Source organism: Chionomys nivalis, chromosome 6 (genome assembly GCF_950005125.1).
Source record: "Chionomys nivalis chromosome 6, mChiNiv1.1, whole genome shotgun sequence".
Taxonomy (NCBI): Eukaryota; Metazoa; Chordata; class Mammalia; order Rodentia; family Cricetidae; genus Chionomys; species Chionomys nivalis.
The window spans coordinates 556,019-577,987 of NC_080091.1; the positions used below are offsets into that span (position 1 = coordinate 556,019).

The following is a 21,969-nucleotide window of genomic DNA, read 5'->3' on the forward strand; positions in this document are numbered from 1 at the left end:
AGAAAAATGACATGAATGTTTGCACAAAAGCTACAGTTGCTTCTATCAGTCAGCTTTGTGTTTTTAGTGTATGTGGTGCCTCACTTCCAATATCAATTTTTCTTTCAGTTTATTTATATAATGGATTACATTGATAGATTTTCGTATGTTGAACCAGCCCTGAATCTCTGGGATGAAGCCTACTTGATCATGATGGATGATTTTTTTGATGTGTACTTGAATTTCTTTATTTTTTTTCCTTGACCCAGGGTTAGTTCAGTAGTTGACTGTTCAGTCTTCATGAGTTTGTAGGCTTTCTGGTAGTAGTGTTGTTGCTAAATAACTTTAATCTATGGTGATCCGAGAAGACACAGGTGGTTAGAGAAAGTTCCATGAGGTGCTGAGAAGATATATACTTTTTTGTGTGTATGTTCTATAGATGTCTGTTAAGTCCATTTGATTCATGACATCTGCTAGTTCTCTTATTTCTCTGTTAAGTTTCTGTCTGGTTGGCCTGTCCATTGGCGAGAGAGGAGTGTTAAAATCTACTATTAGTGTGGGGATTGGTGTGTGATTTAAGTTTGAATGTTTCTTTTACATATGTGGGTGCTCTTGTATTAGGGGCATAGATATTCAGGATTGAGACTTAGTCTTGATGACTTGTTCCTGTCATGAGTATAAAGTGTCCTTCTCCATCTTTTCTGATTGCTTTTAGTTTGAAATCAATTTTGTTAGATATTAGGATAGCCACACCTGCTTGTTTCTTAGGTCCATTTGATTGTAAAACCTTTCCCCAACACTTTACTCTGAGGTAGTGTCTGCCTTTGAGGTTGAGGTGTGTTTCTTATAAATAGCAGAAGGCTGGATCCTTTTTTTTTTTCTTTTTTGTATTCATTCTCTCAGCTTGTGGCTTTTTATGGGTAAATTAAGCAATATTAATGACCAGTGGTTTTTAACTCCGGTTATTTTTCAGTAGTAGTGTTTGTGTGTTTCCCTTCATGGGTTATGATGGTGAAGGTTATCAGATGTCTGTGTTAATCCAGGTGTAGTTAGCTTCCTTGGCTTAAAGTTTTCCTTCTAGTACTTTAGGTAAGGCTGGGATTTTGAATACGTATTGTTTAAATCTGTTTTTGTCCTGGACTATCTTGTTTTCTCCATGGATAGTGAATGAAAGCTTTGCTGGGTATAGTAGTCTGGGCTTGCATCCATGGTTTCTTGGTGTCTGCAGCACATCTATCCAGGACCTTCTAGCTTTCATTGTTTCCACTGAGAAATCAAGTGTAATTCTGATAGGTTTACCTTTATATGTTACTTTATCTTTTCCCTTTATAGCTCTTAATATTCTTTATTCTGTATGTTTTGTGTTTTGATTATTATGTGGCGAGAAGACATATTTCTTTTTATTCAGTCTTTTGGTGTTCTGTTACCTTCTTGCACCTTCATAGGAATATCCTTCTTTAGGTTGAGAACATTTTCTTTTATAATTTTGTTCAATATATTTTCTGTGCCTTTGAACTGGAGTTCTCCTTCTTCTACCCCTATTATTCTTAGGTTTGGTCTTTTCATGATGTCCCAGATTTCCTGAATGTTTTATGTTAAAAATTTATTGGATTTAATATTTTCTTTAACCAATGAGTCTATTTCCTCTATTGTATCTTCAATGCTTGGGATTCTTTCTTCTATCTCTTGTATTCTGTTGGCTATACTTGCCTCTGTAGTTCCTGTTCTTTTGCCCAGATTTTTCATATCCAGAATTCCCTCAGTTTGTGTTTTCATTATAACCTCTATTTCAGTCTTTAAGTCTTGAACTGTTTCCTTCACCTGCTTGACTGTTTTTTTCTTGGTTTTCTTGGGTTTCTTTGAGGGATTTATTAATTTCTTCCAACTTTTTGTTTGTCTTCTCTTCCATTTCTTTAAGGGAGTTTTTCACTTGGTCTCCATCATTTTTATAAAGTTATTTTTAAAGTCATTTTCTTCTGTGTTGGGATGATCAAGTTTTCCTGTTGTGTGTCTGCTGGGTTCTGGTGTTACCATGTTACTTTTTAGAATGTTGGATGAATTCTTGCATTGGCACCTACCCATCTTTTCCTTCAAATGAGGCCAGCAGTGTCTTGGTGTCTTGGTCCAAACCTTGCTGTGGCTGTCTCTTAGGTCCCCTCAGTATTGGAATACTCCTTGCTGGCTGGCTCCCAGCTCCCCTCAGTATTGGAACAATCTGTGTTCCAGGGTTCCACTCATAAAACAATTTTTTGAGATATTCTCAGATACTAAAGAGGAATGAAAATGAGATAAGGTTCCATGAATTTTATAAAATCTACACTCCAAAAACCACTACTTTCAGATTTGGTGACTGTCCAAATACCCAATTTTTTAGCAGAGATAAAAGAAATGAGTAAAGTTATCCTAATGTTTTTCCCTAATTAGTAATTTTCTATAAAGTTTTGTGAATGTGAGAGGGGACTTTGAATGATGAAGAAATCTATCTTAATTATCCATCCTCGTTTATAAACCACTAGGTCTTTTTTAAATTCACGGGATTGCTTTATTCGTGATACTTTTTACATTCCTTCTCCTCAGTTGACCTTTGGACCTTTTGATGCCACTCTGAGTGATCTTCAGATGACTCCCAGGGCACATCTGTGAGCATTGCCATGATCTCTTTGATGGTTCATATCAGCTGGACTTGGGTGGGGTTGATCATCTCAAAGAATGAAAGGGGAGTTAGATTACTATCCAGCTTGAGTAGAGAGATGGAGAGGAATGGAATGTGTGCAGCCTTTGAGTCATATAGTCATATACTGATACTCCTTGAGTGACCTGTTCAGTTCTAATACCACAGTCGTGAGGGAAACTGCAAATGTGTCATGGTTCGGACTGATATTGATTCTTTTCTAGTCTTGATATTTATACAACTGGGGACATGTAGTCCTTTGGAGGGTGTATGTTACTGCCTCAAAAAGGGAGCTTATTAACAGTATGAGATTTCACTCTGAACTCATTCCAGCAAAGTTGAAATTTTTCACAACACCATCCTGAGATTTCGGCTTTTAAAGATTTTATTCAGACCGTAAACCCATCCAAATATACAAGTGATGTGTTCCTTTCAGAAATGTGGAAGGTGTATTTTAATTATCCATTCTTACAGGCTTCCTGGCAATATGCTGAAAAATTGTTCCTCCAAGGGATCATTGGCATGGTTATCTTGCCATCAATTTGACATGGTTATGAGTGAGACTTCCTAACTTTTGTTACTTATTTCTGAGTGTGACTGATGTTGTAAGTGAGATATTAATCCACCCATTCCCTTATTTGTCTGCTGTGCATCACTTATATGGTTCTGTCATAACAAGGTATTTCAGAAACACAGGGCAACTTCGTAGTTTAGTTTTGTTTCTCAAATATGAGACATGTGGCTCTAGTAGAGCCTGGATTTCTCTCAGCTGTGTTCTCCATGAAGAACATCCAGTTTAATAATCTTTTTTTTAATTTTATTTTACATTTCATCCAAAGTTATCCCTCCCACCATCACTCCCACCCCACTCACCTCCCCTGTGGATGCTTTATTCCAGAAAAAGAAAAAAGTCACAATTGGGGCACACAAACCTTATCAGCTATAACTTTGACCACATCCAGAGATCAGGCTTCTGAAATTGTGGCAATGGGGGCTGGTTTTCGGCCTCTTCTTTACATAAAATCAAGCACCAGGTGTGGAACAAAGAGCTTTTACAACATGGAAGTCAGGCTTAAAGTCACATTACATTTTAAGCATTTTTAAAAAGATTTATTTATTATGTTTACAGTATTCTGTCTGCATGTCTACTGCAGGCCAGAAGAGGGCACCAAATCTCACTACAGATGGTTGTGAGCCACCATGTGATTACTGGGAATTGAACTCAGGACCTCTGGAAGAACAGTCAGTGCTCTCAACCTCTGAGTCATCTCTCCAGCCCCCATTTTAAGTTTTATAACCTTTGGTTATAGGTTATTAATTTACGATATTTGTGACATCCTGTGGCTGACATGGCCACCTTCTACTGTCCCTGGAAGAATGCAAGGCAGAAAGTAGAGTCACATAGGGGGACAGTTAGTTAATTTTTTACAGTTAAAAATTAAGGGAACACAAGAGAGTCCCATAGAGGCGATAGTTAGAAGCTAACCTTTGTCTGCAGTACCTGCCTAGCTGGGAAGCTGGGAGTCAGGAGACAATCAGTTCCAGGACAGGCTCCAAAGCCACAGAGAAACCCTGTCTCGAAAAACGAAGGAAAAAAAAAAAAAAAAAAGAAGAAGTCCACCTCTGCCCACACGGCTGCCAGGATGTCTGTGCTTACGAGAGAAAGTGGTTGTTAAAGGTTAACAGTAGTTGTGAACTTTATTTTTTTTTTCTTCCAAAATGTGTTTGGGCTTACAGTTTTATATTTCTATGTTCCTGGAATGCACCATTTGTTTCTGTATTCTATTATTGACTCTTCAATCTCATCTGATAAGAACTTTTAACTATGGATTATTTTGAAGATGATTTCTTCCCTTGATGTACTGTCTAGTTGATGATAATAGTGTCAGTTTAAGTAGAGTTTTGAAGGTAGATAACAACCACAAGGAGATGTGACACAGCCAGTATCTATCAGTTTCACTTCAGGAGCTGCATGAATAGATCACGGTTCGGGTTAATGACTAAGGCAAACTATTGAGTCCCAGGAGCCAGGTCAAGATCTTTAAGTCTTGATGCTAGAAGACAGACTCACAGGTTTCAGTGTGCATCACAACTGAATCAAAAGTCTTTAAATGACTTCAGATTAGATTAAGATGTTTTGATAACAGCTTTAAGATTTAAAAAAAAAAAACTCTAAAAAACAATATAAAATTCATAGGAACACATCACATTCGTTAGGCTAGGGATCAAAACTCAGCACCTCAATTAATATTAATTAGCTGAATTCCTTGCTAGAGTTGATTCATGATCAAAGATGATGATTAATTTGCTATACTCATTTCTGCATTCAATCTCCTGATACAAAAATCTGTTAATGGGTAAGCATGCTCCCTAAAGACCTAAATAGATTGATTATTTTTCATATGTAAAATTTTAGGTTTGTGATTCCTTATGAGATTACATTTCAAGATACTTAAAAAGTGATTGATTCATTCTCTGTAAGCTCAATATGCAGCCTGTCAGCAAAATATCTGGCTAAGGAAAATACCCTGGTCCCTCATGTCCTCCTAAACTATAAAAAAGTTACTTAAGGGTAAATCTATATGAATTTTTAAGATGATTTTGCTTTAATTATGTAAGGCAAATGAAAAATATATTTTAACCTGTTTCCAATATAATCATTTACTTCAAAAATAAAATGTAGCTACATTGTAATTCTTATATTTCCTGAAAGGTTTTGTTGGGTGTATAAACTGTACAGAAAAAAAAGGCCAGAGAAACAATGAAGATAATACAGAAGAAAGAAACTGCTGTTCTTTTGGAGACAAGGCCACACATGCGCAGAGAATACAGCCTCCCAGTAGACTACAAATCCCAGCAATACAATGGGAAGCCACGTATGCGCAGGACATTTTCTCCCAGACACCCGGAGCCCCCTTAAAAACGGGGCATCTCAACCCGCCTTCTCTTTTCCTTTTGTCTCTTCACTCCTGTCCCTTACCTGTTACCCCCCTCCATTAAAGTTTACCCACGTGGGACCCCGCGTGTCTCATGTTTCCTTTCCAACCCCGCAGAAATAATAACAGAAACCATCAAGTGTGCGGGTGTCTCTTCTCCTTCCCTCAGACAAAGATAAAGTTAGTATGCCAACTCCATGGATCCCCTTTAATGATACACTGCTGGGAAGATGGTCCTCAGGGCAGCAGTACAAAAAATTAAAACTGAATTATTGGAAATTTTCTCTTGCCACAGGTGAGTCATTGGCACATTTTCAAAATTCTGCCTAGGGATCTAAGTGTAGGTCCACTCTCAAAAGAGAGTTGATTTCTGGTCTTTGGGGTTAAATTTTCAAAAGGTTAAAAGTAGCCTTTGAGTTAAGTTTGGAATCGCAAGTGCTAAAACTGGATATTCCAGGAAAGATGCATTGAGGGTCTATCCACTTGGATAATCACCATGGTGGTGGTGGGTGCCCAGCCGTATGTAGCTCCAGGAGAGTCTCAAACTGAGGATCCTAATTCAGTCAATCCAATCACTCATTTGTCTTCATCTCCACAGATCTATGTGCAGCTGCTGAGAGCTCCCAACCTGCACTGGACAGCTGCTAGCTTGGGGACAGATCATCCACTTAGACTCTCGGGATCTAGGCAAGGATGCAGTGAGAGGAAGAGGCATAGGTGGAGTCCTTCTGCCTCTTTCTGTACCTTTCATATCCTCGTGTTCCTTATAGGTCCACCTTGGATGGATCCGGGGTTGTAGGTGTTCACTGTGCAAGGTCCTTAGCCCGGTACTCCTGCAAGTAAAGGGAAATAGCTCAGTAACTCTATGCTGGAGTCACACTGGCTGTTGCCAGCTACTTTTAACATTTCTTCCCTCTGAAATACATGTGCCCCTCCTTGTTGCTCGGGACAGAGTAGGCACCGACTCTTAGATGTGTTGTATACTTTTCTGGGTTTGTGAATTAACATGGCATAACAGGCTTCTCACATTGGTCATTATGAAAGACCTGGATAAAATCAGACCCCTCTAGCAGGAAAAAATAGAGCCAAAAATCTAAGCAGGGAGAGAAAAATCAGAAATCTAGGATTAGCCGGTTCAGTTTCAGGAGCTAGCTGAAGATAAAGTTAGATTTTAATCTTGAGAATAATCTTGCCCCCTTGTGATTATCATTGGTATTTTTGGAATTTTCTATGATTCCCTCCCTACCCCTTTGGATTACTGGACTGTGGTTTCTTCCCTTAAAAACCCCTTCTCCCAGTTACTCGGGGTCTAACTCCTCCCCTGCGTGGGTTATGAGTCTCGGCCCCAGTGCACTGGTTCCTGTCTTGTCCTTGTCGAATAAACCTCGTATGATTGCAGCAAGGATGGTCTCTCGTGAGTTACTGGGGGGTCGTGTTATCCCGAGACTTGAGTGAGAGTCTCCCCACACCGGGGGTCTTTCATTATTCTTATCTGCCTATGAAAATAAAGAGGCAGAAAAGAAGCAAGGGAAGTCTACTGCCACTGATGTTCAGGTAGCTGCACTCTCTAGACCGGTACTTCATCTCTCCCCACCCAGAGGCCTGAGACATGGCAACCTGCTTTTCGCCATCCCCACAGATGGCAAAAGTGTCAATTTCACTCCAGTTTTGAGGCCCACTCCTTTGGAAACACTCAGAAGTCTCTGCTTCTCAGTCCTAACTCATTATTGCTTTGATCGTTTTTCCCATTCAGCCATTCCTTCATATTTCCTTTATATTTCCTTTATTGTTTCATGCATTCTTTCAATCATCCAAGTTCGGTATCCTTTTAAATTCATTCATTCAATTGTTTATTTTCTGCAGTGCTCACTTCAACAACAAATATATTAAAATTGGAATGATACAGAGAAGAGTAACAAAGTGCCTGGACAAGGATTTTACATACACACGCACACACAGAAGCACACACAGTTTTTTGTACAAGTTGCCCAGTAATGTAGACTATTGTGGAATTTTTTTTTTTTTTACAGAGCTGTCAGGTGTCTTCCAGTGAATGCTTGGTTTCTGAGGCTTGTCCCTGACACTAGAGAAGAGGTAAAGAGCCAGTGGTTATAGCGTCTTAGGGGTCAAGTGCACCATTCTTAGAGACTGGAGAAGGCACAAAGGCAGCAGGCCAGTTCTATATCAGGATTCCTGCCATCTTCTCATTCTCAGTCTAAATTGTATGATTTCCTAAGATACCTGAGGGTCACAACAGATGCCCAGGAGCAAATTGATTGGTAGATATTTATCAAAACAGGAGATTTCAGCATTATTAACATGTCCCCTGTCTAAGGAGCTTGGGCCAAAGCACTGCTACTTCTTCCTCTGAGACCTCATCCAAGATAGAGCCACTTATAAGTTCTTAAAGGTGTCCAGTGTTTTACTCTCTTAATAGCAGAATGTTCTTCCTATGGTCTAGTTCTACACACCTCTGCTGCTAATTTTTGCATCTGGTCTGCCTTTGACAGATGCTATTGCACCACAGTATCTTTTACAAATCTAGTTGGACTGTGGTGGCACAGGCCTTTAATCCCAGCACTTGGGATGTGGGGTAGGTGGATCTCTGTGAGTTCAAGGCCAGCCTGGTCTACAAGAGCTAGTTCCAGGACAGGCTCCAAAGCTACAGAGAAAACCTCTCTCTCAAAAAAAAAAAAAAAAAGTCCTTTACACACCCCTCCCTAATCCATTCCTACCACAAGTACAGTTGAAATAACAAGAGCTCAAGAGCTCATGCCATTACTCCAATGTCTCTTGGTTTCTGTATCCGGATTTTATTTTTTGTTTAGACACAGATCTCACTCTGTAGCTCTCCTGTGCTACTTAAAACAGGCTGGCATCAAACTCAAAAAACTCTGCCCATCTATGACTTCTGAGTACTAGGAATAAAAGAAGTTTTTCATGCCGGGCTTGATATACCTTTTCTGGAGAATATTAAAATCAGTTATAAGATCAGGTCCTAATGTCACAATTGACCATTTTATTTAACCACATTTGATTGCTTAAAATATACACATGTAGATATTTATGTGTGCTTCCCCATTACCTGAAAATGATCAGACTCTGGCAAAAAAAGTACTTACAGAGAGCCTACCCTGTATTAAAGTGATCTTTTATATAGAATAAATGCATTGTTTATACAAATTTCCAATCTCCTAGTAAATGATCAGTAGTGAATGGCCATCACTTGACATCTGTCCGTGTTTGGGACCTTCTGTGCTCTCAGCTATGTAGAGATCTGTGGTGGAACTCACTACAGATGTGCATAATGCCAACCTTCGACTATTCCTCTGTAGAGGACAGCCCAAGGCAAGGACTAGACAATGTAAATGGGAAGTTAGGAAGACACCATGATCATAATTCAAAAATGATTTCAGAGAGAAAAGGGTTAGAAGCAAGCTATCCTTCAACAACTTGTTGGGAAGAAAGGAAGAATGTAATACTATTTAAAAGAAATATTGGTAACTAATATGTTTATTGATCCTTTTGTAAATGCTTTGTGGTGTTTGCCTAAGTAGAATATGCACTGTGAGTGCTCAATTTTGTTTTGCCTTTGCATTCAGTAATTTGATTGTGCTGTATGACTGACAGATGATAACCTGTGTGCATATTTATTGTGAACTGCCATTATGTCATAAGTAGAACTTGACTTTGTCATACAATTCTTTCTTCATGACTTCTCTAGGAGCCACTACAACGAAAGGTGAGAATTGTCCTAAATATATTAGAAATTGATGTAGAAATATTTTTATATTCATAAAATCCCTTACTATTCATAGCAAAAAATTGTTATGCCCAAATCCGTGGGTCCCCACAAAAGCCAACAAAGGAGACCGAGGCCCATATGTAAAAGCCAAGAGCCTTTATTTTAGTCAAGTTTGCAAAATCAGTCTCTCTGCATGTCCAACATATTGGAATATCTGGAGAGTCCCGAGTTCAATTAGAACTGGGTTTTTAAAGTAGTAAAGGTGGGGGTAAGGGGGTCTCTGAGGCTCAGGACCCCTGATTGGCTGATATTTGTCTAGGGCTGTCCTGGTGAAGTGCTGGCAGGTGTCTCTATCTACAGTGCTTGGAATGCCAGGAATTTCCTTTGAATGGTCTGCTCTTGGATGGGGGCTGGGTAATCTCAGCCTGCCAGGCCTTGTCTCAGAGTAAACTACTGAGACTCTAGGCTCCATTTAAATTATCCATGGCCAGAGTCCCAGGTGATAATGGTTGGAAGTAAAAAACTTTTTGGATGACCTGCCCAGACTTAGTTTTTATACCTGGCCCCCACAAAAGTCATTATGGATCATCAATGAATGCTTAATTGAGAAATTCTAGTTATGAAATCATAAGTATATAAAAATACCTAAATGCACGATTAATATGCTATATTTAGGTGGCTTTTTAAAATTTTTCACTTTAAAGGATAATGCTGCAATTTTGACCCAAAGAAATGGAAGATAAATATATTTTAAACTAAATATCTAGGAACTAATCAGTGGTAAGGGCTTGATGTTCTCTTAACATCAGAAAACATTACTTGTATCTTTGCACCCTGATGTCTTCACCTGCAAAGGTAATCAGGTCGACAAGGTTTTTATAAGTCCCAAGGGTCTCTGATGACCAAACTGGGCTGAGGTGTTTCCTGTTCCTTACAACCTGATAAGGCTAGCTACTGATGCCAAGTTTCCTGGCTGCCAGACTTGTTATTGCGGGACAATGTTACTACTCATCTTTGGTCCTTAGACATAAAAGCTGGCTCATCATCTCCATATCCCTCTTTGACTACTTCAGTGCCTCAACAGCCTCTGCATAGGCTTAGGTTCCAAATGAAGGAGTTTCATGACCTCGGAGAGCGTTTAATTAAAAGACTCGGGTGTTCCTCAGTACAATGAAAGATGACAATATGGGAGCCCTTAGTCTCTAAGCTGCAAGCTGCTGATTGGGGCGGAATACCTAGCACCGGGTTTTGAGGTTCAGGGAAAGTAAGGGCTTCCTAATGATATCTGTCTAACTGCCGAAATAAAGATGAGATGGGGGCTTCAGGCCTGACTGCTATATCATGTGATCTGATGATCTCACTCTCCCTGTTTCTTCCATGCCTATTCTCTGTGTCTCCATTCCTTGTCATTTAATGCCTGTTTGACAGGGACATCAACCAAGTGTCTTCAAAGTCCCTCTGATTAAATACACACTCTTTCCTGTCCACGGTTCTCTGTGCTTTCCCATGGCCTCATTCCTAGGACAGGACAGAAGGCTGGCCCCGGGTCTAGGTATTGAACGTGACCCTGAGTATTAGGGGATTGAAGTGGCACTGGCTCACTGAGCTTGTGGCTATGGCAGCCTTGCGATCCTCCCCAATTCCCTCAGCCTTGAAGAGAACCCCTCGACTGCACTGTTAAAGCTATTAAGGCAAGGTCTATTAACTTATCGGGCATTTCCTTCTCTGGTGGCTGACTACCAAATTAAAGCTATCTTAAATCCAGCAGTCAAACCCCCTTTGGTTCACCGAATTAACATGTTCAATTGACATGCACCACCCCAACCTAGAGCACTGAGCACAGACCTTCCTTTTCTTTCTCTACAAGAGTTACCTGCAGGGCCATTTCCTGCTGCTTCTCTGCCCGAGTCTGAAAGCTGCGCCTTAACCTTTCTTCGCTGCTTAATAAAGGATCTGTCTGTGAAGACAGTGTTTGGGTGTGGTTTGTGTCTAATCCAGGGTCCAGGAGGAAGTTCCCACTGTGTGCTGTGGGGAGCCTTTGTCCAGCTAGGCCTGTATTGTACCAGCTGCTAGGACCACACAGAGATACAGCCTTGGAGCCAGGACATCCTGAGTGTGGCGGAGATCGATACAGTCTATTTTTACCTGCTCATTGTTGTTAATGAGACAAGAAGAAACTGATTATAACCTAGAAATCTTACCCTGGCCTTCTTCTCTTAAGTACTGGTACTGCAGGCATGTAGCACCATGTCCTAGGACCGGGGATATAATCCAGGCTCTGTGCGTATTAGGAAGCGCTCAGGTAACTGGGCTATGTCCAATACTTTGGGTCTTTCCTTTGTAGTCAGAATTGCATTCCCCTCCCCAACAAGTGCTATTCTCAGTTCTTGGAATGAACTGTGCCATCCTGACCAGCACCACCCCTCGCCCTCGGCCGTGCTTCCTTGTTGCTGACAGAAAAGGTCTGGGGTCCTGGTTCTCCCTTCCCTTGTAACCAGGCCATGGCACGACACTGCTGGAAGAGATTGCTCTAGTGCGAGCGTGGCTTCTTCCTCCACAGGCGGCCAGAGAAAAACTTCCTGTCATACACACAGGTTCCAGCTGCTCCCTGCCCTCTCCATAACAAAAAACCAAGGCATTAGAATATGAAGGGGGCTGGCAGCGGCCATCAATGCACTCAATGCCAGTGCTTCAATTCTGTCCAAGCAAGGAGCCTGACCCCTGGCTCCCAGTTAACATGGAGATCCTGGAGGCAATCCTGTAGAAGAGTTCTCTATAGCCCCCTCCCCCAGGCATTTAGGTTTTCGTTGGAGAGTCTATCTGTGCCAGCCCACTCTGTCTCACTGTAAAGGGAAAGTCTTGTCCCTGACTTCTCTGGAAGCTCCTTCCCGAGTCTCACCGTTATCTATCTTATCTGCTGTCTCCAAGACTGCCACCATCCAGGCACCCATTTGTGATGAACCAGGAAGGCCTGCAGCTGCCCAAGTCTCTCTGCAGGGCAAGAGCAAGGAAGGATTTCCCGGGGTGACTAGGTCAGCAGCTTACAAGGTGGGGGCTCGGACTTCCATCTCCATGTGGCCTCTGCTACTGGTTGGAACTTTCTATACTGTACACAGCTGTTTCGTTGTTCCCTTCAGGATGTTGCTCCTGGGTCTGAAGTGTCTGCTCACTCATTGTCTGCTCTATGCATGACGCAGGGCAGCCCAGCAAATCTGTTACTTGTCCTGGACAGCTTTCCCAAGAGGCTTGGTTTTGGGGAAGGACCCAAAAGTTGTCAGACACTTAAACCCCCTGCACTTTCCTTTTCTAGGTCTTTCCTGTGCTCCCAGAGGAGTGGGAGGAGAAATGGGTAAAGGGCAGGAACAGGAAGTTCCATAGCTTTCTCCTCTCCCAAGAGTTCAGACTCCTGTGACTGGACGCTGGATGATGTGAAGGTCAACAGTGGCGCCTCCTCACCTTGTGCTTCCTTCTCACCCATGCCCTACAGCGACTAGGCTGTCAGGTCAGCTTCAGCAACTATGTTGCTAGTGGCGGGGGCTATGCGAGTCTTCACAGTGAACATTTATGTTGGAGCTGTTACCTCATAGCTCTTGGTCCTTATTTAATTGTACCCTGAGCCCCTCCACTCCTGTGTTCTGGTGTTTCCTTATTACTGTTTCATCAACTAATGCCCTTGGGAACAGCCCAGAGAAATGGCTGCCTTTTCTCTTAGTTTTTCCTTTGGTCACATGAGGCAAAAGGTCTAGTTAGCAACTTGTCCATTTATAAGTGCACAGGCATTGTGTTCCTTAATCTAGTGAACTGTGATTCTGCACTTTTTCCCAAGATGCTTTAGTAGGAGTTGAAGTTCTGAGCCTCCTAGCTGATCTCTATCATACAATGCAGCCTTCCATTGGTTGCACAACCATTGTTTAAATGTTTTCCACTCTTGATTTCCCTTCTCACTGACTTTCAACATCTTTTCAAAACATACATTTTCATCTCATAGAACTTAAACAGTGTTATCTTTGTCTCTGAATAAGGCCACCTGATTGAAAGAGGCTAACTTTAATATTTTACAATGTGCAACAATTATGTTTCATGTTAATACATCATCCTTTTATTCCTAGATGTACATTTTCATCTCTTAGGACTTAAAGCAGTGATATCTTTGTCTTAATTGAAAGAGGTTAACTTTAATATTTTACAATGTCCAGAAATTAAGTTTCATGTTAATATATCTGCCCCAGATTTGAAGGAGAAGGGACAGTCTGGAGAAATGGAATAATTTGACTGTGTATATGTTTATCTAGGCCTTGGGAAAGATTCACTATGTGTGTCCAAGAAAATATCTTAAGTTAGACAACAGTAAAAGCCTCATCTCCAACCCTCAGAGTTATAAGCTAGCCTTGCTTGATGCACAGATTTGAATGATCAAGTGTGACCTCAGAAAAAACTTGGGAACCATTTCTAATTCTGGAACAAAAGTGTAAATGGAGGCTGTCTAGGAGTGTTGTCTTTCATTCATAATATTCTAAATTCATTACTGCTTTTGGATTGTTAATATTTGAAACTTGTTTGACTGATGTGTATGGTGAACTTTGAGGGTGAGTACTTTTAGAGGTCAGGGGAGAACTCTGACAATTAGGTCCCTGAGGGCTTTTACTTCTGCAGAGCCATCTTGAACTTCTCTCCTGACTTTTAAATCCTTTCATTGACTGTTGTGGGCATCTCCATGATATGGTGCTGGGATTACTCAGTCTATGTGTTGTAGGAGAAAGTAGTTTTGAGCAGTGGGCATCATGGTGATGAGCAGTATGCCCGAGTCCTCTCCTGGTGGATCCTTCACAGTTCATGCAGACCACGGTGAGCTGGCTGTGTGCCTTGTGCTGGCTGGAACTTCCTGGGTAAGTCAGAAGTCTTGAGCAGTGTGTTTTAAACTGGTCTAGTTGTAGTTTCAATTCCATGTCTTCATGCTATATTATGATTCATCTTTATATAGGTGACACTTTGACTGTGTAACCAGTCTGATCCCTCACCTCAGAAAATCAGACAGGGCTGGCAGTGGTGGTGCACACCTTTAATCCCAGCACTCGGGAGAGAGAGGCAGGCAGAACTTCGTGAGTTCAAGGAGGGCCTGGCCTACTGAGCTAGTTCCAGGACAGCCAGGACTACACAGAGAGACCCCATCAGGACAAACAAACAAGAGAGGGCGGGCGGGGGCGGGGAAGTGGTGTCAAGGTAGTCGTGAAGAAACAACCCACGGGCTGTCCCATCACTCTATGTGAGTGTGGGCTTGGCAGTCTGAGCAGGCTGTTCTGTCGGCTCCTGGCCTCTGGCTTGGCTGCTGCTGAGTTTCTCACAACTCATGTTATATTTGGTGATTTAATCAGAGGATGAAGGAAAGAGAAAGATGAGTAAAGATGAGAAAGAGGAAGAGAAAAATATGAAAAAGGAGGACAATAAGGGGGAAGCAGCCTAAGATTGAAATGTGGGTGCAGATGAGGAGGACAGCAGTGGCAGAGACAAGACCAAGAAAACCAAGAAGATTAAGCAGGTATTGCACAGCCAAGGCTAAACCATATGAGACTCGGTATCAAAGAAAGAGTTTTGATTGCCCACAGGTGACTGTCTCCAATAGGCTTACACCTTCACCAAGCTACATTATGACAAGCAGCTATGTCTGAATAGGCAACATCAAACGAACTAAGTGGCCCAAGAAATTCAAGATAACACTATAATAGGAACCTGATGACCAAAACAGCAACAAGAGATGGATTCTGCCTGCCCACTGTGGAGCCCCTACGACAGAAGACCTATGTGGACAAAAATAAGAAATTTGTCAAGGACCTGGCCCAGCTGTTGTTAGAAACCGTTCTGATTTCTGGTTTCTTCATTGAAATCTCCAGACCCAGTGGAACCACGACCCAAGAAGTCTTGACTGGCCTTACCACCTGGCACTTTTCTGATGTTCAGTGGATCTCTTCTATTCTGCCCTACTTCCTTAAGGCAGGAAAATCCCCTTTCTACAGTATAGCAGGTTGGGTATTGTGTATTGCGGGGTTTTTTTATATCTTTTATTGTGTTTGTTCTGTTCTGACATTAAAATTATGAAATATAGAGAATTTTCTATTTTATGCAGTATTGCTCTTTATAAAGTAACTCTCAGGATGCCATGAGCTTTTCCTGGGTTTTCAACTCGGAATTCTGCCCTTTGGGACCCTTCTCCCAACCAAAGTACAGAAGCCTGGTCACTGCAGCAGACTATTCAAGCAAGAACAAAGGGTGACAATTCCAAGCACCGGAACTTGTTCAAGGAGCACAGAGTTTCACAGCAGTGATAGCTTTCGACACAACAGTGTTTTATCTAGACCTAGAGAAATAGCATTAGAGTTGGGAGTTCTCTCTCTGAATCAGTTTCCGGTAGCTTGAGGAGTTGGTGTTAGCAAAGAACTTGTGCCCAGCAGCTAAGTCAAGATGTCAGAAATGTGCAGTGATGGTAGATCTGAAGTACCTCTGCAACACAGACTCACATCATGCAGGAGCTGAGATGAACCACCTTAATGGAAAGATGTGTAAGGCTCTTATGGCAGAAGCAGCTGCCTCCAGGGCTCCAATGCTGTACTGCATTCTCTGATAGGAGGAAAACCTTTGCCTGTGATGCAGCATCTCTGACCAACTAGAAGCCAGAGTGACGAGAGCACTGGCTAGGGTTGGAGCTCATCATTCCCTCTTCTTTCTTGAGGGGACTGTGCCAGAAAAGTGCCTCATTGTCCCCTCTGCTGCTGTCCAGCAAGATGGTTAAATTAACTCTCTCTCTCCTTTCCTTAGGGGCCTTGACAGGTGGGAAGAACCTCTTGCCACTAGAAAAGTGTCTCTTTCCAGCCCTTTGTATCCTCCAGTATATGGGCAAGTCAAGCAATACACTCAACTCCTTCCTGATCTGCCTAGCCATATTCCTATATCCTGCCTGGGTAAGACCCCTGAAGTTTCCCAGGGAGGGCAACTCCCAGGCTTCACATTATCCACATTGAATCCTGACATTGCCATGCATGTCTGAAACTTGGTGCCCCATTGTGCTCCCCAAGCTCCCCACCTGGTGTCCAGGCCTGAGCATGAGCAGAGGGGGTAATGGCAAATGCCTTCCCTTTCAGCTTTCTCTGCTGTCCAGCTGCAGTAGCCAGGGAGACCATGGAAGTATGACAAGCTTCTTGTCTGGTCCCCATCCTCCACTCTGCCCAGACCACGGCGATTTCACCAGGAAGGCTGCAAGGTCGGAGCCAGGAGAAAGCCAGGTACAGTTCTCTTGGGAAACCCTAGTACTGAAGCTTTCATTATTTTCCATCTTGCTTGGTCACAACCATCAACCCTTGGGACCCCAAATACATTAATATCTACTGTCACTTAGTAGACAGGCCTTGTGAATATCGGATGCTTTGCTGGTTTGAATAAGAATGAGCCCCATATACACATAGATTTGAATGTTGCGTGACCAGGCATGACAATATTTGAAGATATGGTCTTGTTGGAGTAGGTGTGGGTTCATAGGATGAAGTGTGGCACTAAAGGTGGGCTTTGAGTTTTCAGGTGCTAAAGCCAGAGCCAGGGTCTCTGTTTCTACTGTTTGTAGATGCAGATGTAGAACTCTTTGCTCCTTCTCTACCACCATGTCTCACTTTGTACCACCCAGCTTCCTGCCTCGATAGTAATGGACTAAGCGTCTGAACCTGTTGTCCTGCCTCAATTCTATGCCTTCTGTTATAAGAGTTGCCATGGTCCTGTTCTCTTCAGCAACAGACCCAAACTGAAACAGAGGCAAAAGAAGTTCCCCTTGAGGGTCGTTTTCCTGTTTCCTAACAGTGACCCCTCTACCACTCACCTAAACTGTAGATTGCTGCTGGCTTGCATTCGTGACTTTGCCTTATTGCTCTGTCCTATTCTTTGCTCATCCTATGGCCCCATTTATATAACAAACACCTGAAACGTCCCTGGGCTACCCAAAGCACGATCCTCCACCCACTTTATTGTACTCCTTCTCCTAGTGTTTCCCTTCCCATCTCATGTTGAAACTTAGAGCCGTGTTCATGGTTCTAATAGACGCCTCACTTACAGAAGCTTAACAGCAGCAAGCTTCAGAAACTATGGTGGGTTATTTCTTCGAATTCCTCTTCTGATTGCGGGACTACATTAGCCCCAGGCTCTGGCCTCTGCAGAGGGACACATTGTTTGAGTTTCAATTGTACCAGCTGTGGCTCCAGCTTCCAGCAGGAAAAGATGGGGCTGTTCCGGTATTGATTCAGTGCACTGCAATGAGTACCTTGTGAATTTAAGGTCATCAACGGGAAAATAAGAAAGATTCCGAGAAACAGAATGGAGAGAAAGTGTATGGTGTCATGCCTACTGCAGCAGTTACCTAGGACAGCTCCGAGGGAGCATACTGTCCACCAGAGTAGGGCTCCAGTCATTCTAACTTCCCAGGTAGTGCCTGATCTCAGTGTGACGATGCCCCAAAGCCAGAGACTACCTTTCCTAAAAATGATGCGGCACACATGGGCTACGTGTGGATTAGAGGGGACCCTATGTATTTGCCTACTTTTTGTGACCGTTTTGAGGGGGTGTAAAAGGTTAATTATTTGATGTTTTGCATAATGTTGTTTGTTTAGTTTTGAGACAGGTTGTCATTATGCAATTCTAGTTGTCTAGGAATTCACTGAGTAGACCAGACTGGCCTCAGACCCCCATAGTTCTGCCAGTGTTTTCCTCCTGAGTGCTGGGAGAAAAGGCATGTGCCACTTTGACCAATTAAATTTTTTTTTTTTTTTTTTTTTTTTTTTTTGGTTTTTCGAGACAGGGTTTCTCTGTGGTTTTGGAGCCTGTCCTGGAACTAGCTCTTGTAGACCAGGCTGGTCTCGAACTCACAGAGATCCACCTGCCTCTGCTTCCCAAGTGCTGGGATTAAAGGCGTGCGCCACCACCGCCCGGCTTAAATATTTTTTATATAGAGAAAATTTTAATTTTGTCCCTTTACAAAACAGACAGTTACCACCACCCCCCCACACCCCCCACAAATCTAAGATCTGAAAACGGGTGACAGCAGCCATTGGCGGAAGTATAGTGCAAACATTGCTAAGGCTTGGCCTTTGAATTGTCGCAGACCTCCCCTGTCATTGTCCACCATCCGGTAGCTTCCTTGAATCAGTCCTGTTGGGTGGTCCACGTGTGGGATCCTACACTCTGACCTCCTAAAGAACCTGTCTGACTGGGGCAGATACCAGCTCAGTAGTCTCAGTTGGGAAAAGCAGTTCTGTTATATCCCAGCAGTTTTGGGGGAGAGAGGTGTTACGTAGGATCTCCTGTAGCTTTGGCTGACTTTGACCTTACTGCACAGGTGAAGAAGATCTTTCCTCTTTTGTCCTTCTGCCTCCATTCCCCAAGTGCTGGAATAACAGACACATACCATTTTATGCTGCACTGGGAATTGAACCCAGGACCACTTACATCCTAGGTAAGCACCCTGAGAACTCCTTTCCTTACAAAATAGATTTAGGAAGAAGGAATTTGGACCAGGAAATTCATGGTTGGTCCAGGAAGCCAGGATTCTGGGTGAGGAGCTCCAACTCCCCTTACCTGGCCCTGTGAAAGAGCTTGGCCGTGTGCTCAGGTGACACAGTGCTGACAGGAAAAGGCTTCCTGTCCAGCTTGCCAACACACTGCCCCTTACGCACCATGGCCTTCCCAGGAAATCTTCATTTCAAATCTAAACTGATAGCTGCTAAACAAATCCCGAGGATCTTTCTAGTGCTGAGCTACCCACGACGTGATACATGGGCAGGTCACATATTCCACGGGAGGAGAGCGAGCATGGGGATAGCTTGGCATATTGAACCGCTGCCCTCACCAAGAGCCCTTCCTCAGCTTTCACAGGCCTCATGGGCCATGGCAGAAACCATTCGCTAGGTACAGCTCCTAGAGGGAGATGTATGCAGTGCAGAAATGTGTTTGTTACAATAGAGGTAACAAGATGTGTAAATCAGGAGGAACCAGACTTCTGTGACAAGAAATTCCAGTCTTGTGGCTTCCCCAGAGCAGGTAGGGAACACAAAAGCTGGGGCTGAATGGACTAGACTTGGAAAGATGCCTTGGAACAACTTGCCTAAAGGCCTGTCTGCACAAGGGGTGGACAGTTACTTAGACCGGATGGGGGAGACTTTGGCTGCAGGCAGGCCTAACTGGAGGGAGGGAGGAACCACTTGGACATCCCTTTGGCCATGCTCTGACCTAAGGGTCACATTCCTGCAGCCACCATTCTCTCTCACTCCATCTCCCCACTCCTCCTGCTTCCTTTTCTCCCTTCCACACTTCTCCCAGTCGACCCAGCTCCAAAGCAGAAAAAAGTTTTGCTGGGGTGTCCTGATGCTTCTCCACATATACACAGCGCCTGTGTCTGACCAAAGCTCAGGGTCAGAAAATAGGGCAGTGTGAGAAGTTTTGCGTCGAGCTCACAAAACTTTGAGGTACTAAGCCAAGTGCTTGTTATCAATGCACAATGTACAAAAGAATTACTGTGGTCTCTTCTCTCTCAAAATGGAATCTTTTTCTGTACCCTCTCCATCACTCCCTCTCCTAAAGGCAGTGCAGACAGGTGTGCAGTAACACTTCATTTCTGCTTCAGTAAATAAAGCTTGCCTAAGACTAGAATGCAGAACAGCCACACTAGTCAGTCACGCAGGCCGTGCAGTGGTGGTGCACACCTGAGATTCCAGCAAATAAAGCTTGCCTACGACTAGAATGCAGAACAGCCACACTAGTCAGTCACGCAGGCCGTGCAGTGGTGGTGCACACCTGAGATTCCAGCAGCCACATTAGGAGCCTTAGATGTCGGGTGGCTGCGGTGCCCTTAATCCCAGCACTAGAGGAGGAATATAAGGCCGATGAAACAGGAACTCACTCTCTTTCATCCTGAGGACTTCGTAGAGGTAAAGAGCTCTTTAGTGGTTGGCTGCTTTACTTTTCTGATCTTCAGGTTGAACCCCAATATCTGTTTCTGGATTTTTATTATTCACTCTACAATTGGAATCCAGCAATTATAGCATGAATTCACAAATAAGCAGTTTGCCTGTGGCTTTTTAGCCTCAGGCACAGGCCGATGCTGCACCTGCGGCTCCCACTGAAGATGCTTGTGGGGCTCCAGTCCCACCAGGCCTGGCTTTCTTTTCTTTCTTCCCCAATCCTCTGAGTGAGTTTGGGATTTTCCTATTGTAGCCTCTCTGAAATAGTCTTCAGTTGTCACCCAAACTCCAGAAGCCCCTGGGCTCCAAAAGCCCTAGACTCTGGCCCTAGCCTGGCTGGGTCAGCCTTTAGGCAGCCTCCGGCCACGCATGCTTTTCCTCAACAATACTCTGTGCATTTTTTCAGGTATCTCTCTCTCCCTCACCCTCCTTCTCTGTTTGTTTGTCTTTCTCTCTTTCCACCGTGGGTTATGGGCTCTCCTTGAACCCCCTTCTTGGTCTGTTGCTGAACTAGATAGCTGCCTCAAAACCCAGCTGGGCTTCTACTGTTCTACATAGCAGCAACCACCTCACATCTTCATCAACATCATTGCTAGATTTGGGAAGACAATTGGGAAATCTCAAAGGGAGGAATTCATTAAAAGAGAGAGCTTTTTCCCACATTAAAAATGGAAAAACCATTATAATGGAGAGATTTGGGTCGCCTTATAATAATATGCTAGACAATTTGAAAATGGAGTGATTAAATAAGAGGATATCTAATTACATGGGATTTATGAACTTTATCAGCATTATCATTTTTGCCTTATCATTAAAAAAGTTGGTTAATCTGAGTGCCTAGACACAGGCCTTAGGAAAACCTAATGAAACGGATCACAGAGACATTTAAATCTAAACAAAGGAATTTAATGGAGAACCAATTGCAGTGTTACATTATAAGAATAGAGAGGAATAACCTAGGGTTTTCCAACAACCAACCTGAATATATCTGGTGACCTTACAGGAATTGCCAAATGAAAGAGGCTCTGATATAGCGAGCTAGACTCCTGTGCCAGTGATAGTTCTTTGTGAAGAAGATTTGCCTCATTCTTAGTATTTGCCTGCTTTGTATTTATGCAAACTCTCTGAAATATCTAGAGGCTACCATAAATGGCAAAAATTCTGGTAATAAACCTATCTTGTGGTTCATGACTTCACTAGCCCTGGGATATTGGCTAAGATTCCAGTACCAAGCCAGATTTTCTTCTTGTTGAGTGGGCCATCAGCCCAAATGGTCAACTGTTGCCTCTGGCTTGCAGGTGCCATTCAATCGACCTACTATACACCTTGATACTAGAAATTGTCCTCTTTTATAATATTGTAAATGGGCATTACTTTTTACAATTTCATTTCTTTAGTAGTACAGTATTTTTTAGAAAGCTAGTATCAAAAATTCAGGAGAGAGACTTTCAGATCTTATTCAGCAAAAAGACTTTAGTACTAAGTCCTGTCTCATAAATGTGATATCTTCAGCATAGGGTCACAACTTCAAAACACAGTAGGCAATTAAAACTACGACTATAATTTATATTGTTTCCAGAATTCAGAATCCCTTAGACTACTCCAACCATCTGACAGGAAGAATCTCTAGTCCAATACTAGGTTATTTGT

At 42.8% G+C, this 21,969-nt stretch overlaps 1 pseudogene; it reads left to right on the forward strand.

Annotated features, from left to right (window-relative positions):
- Nucleotides 1-7,448: 7,448 nt before the first annotated feature.
- LOC130876698 (U6 spliceosomal RNA) lies at nucleotides 7,449-7,562 on the forward strand (annotated as a pseudogene).
- Nucleotides 7,563-21,969: the final 14,407 nt, after the last annotated feature.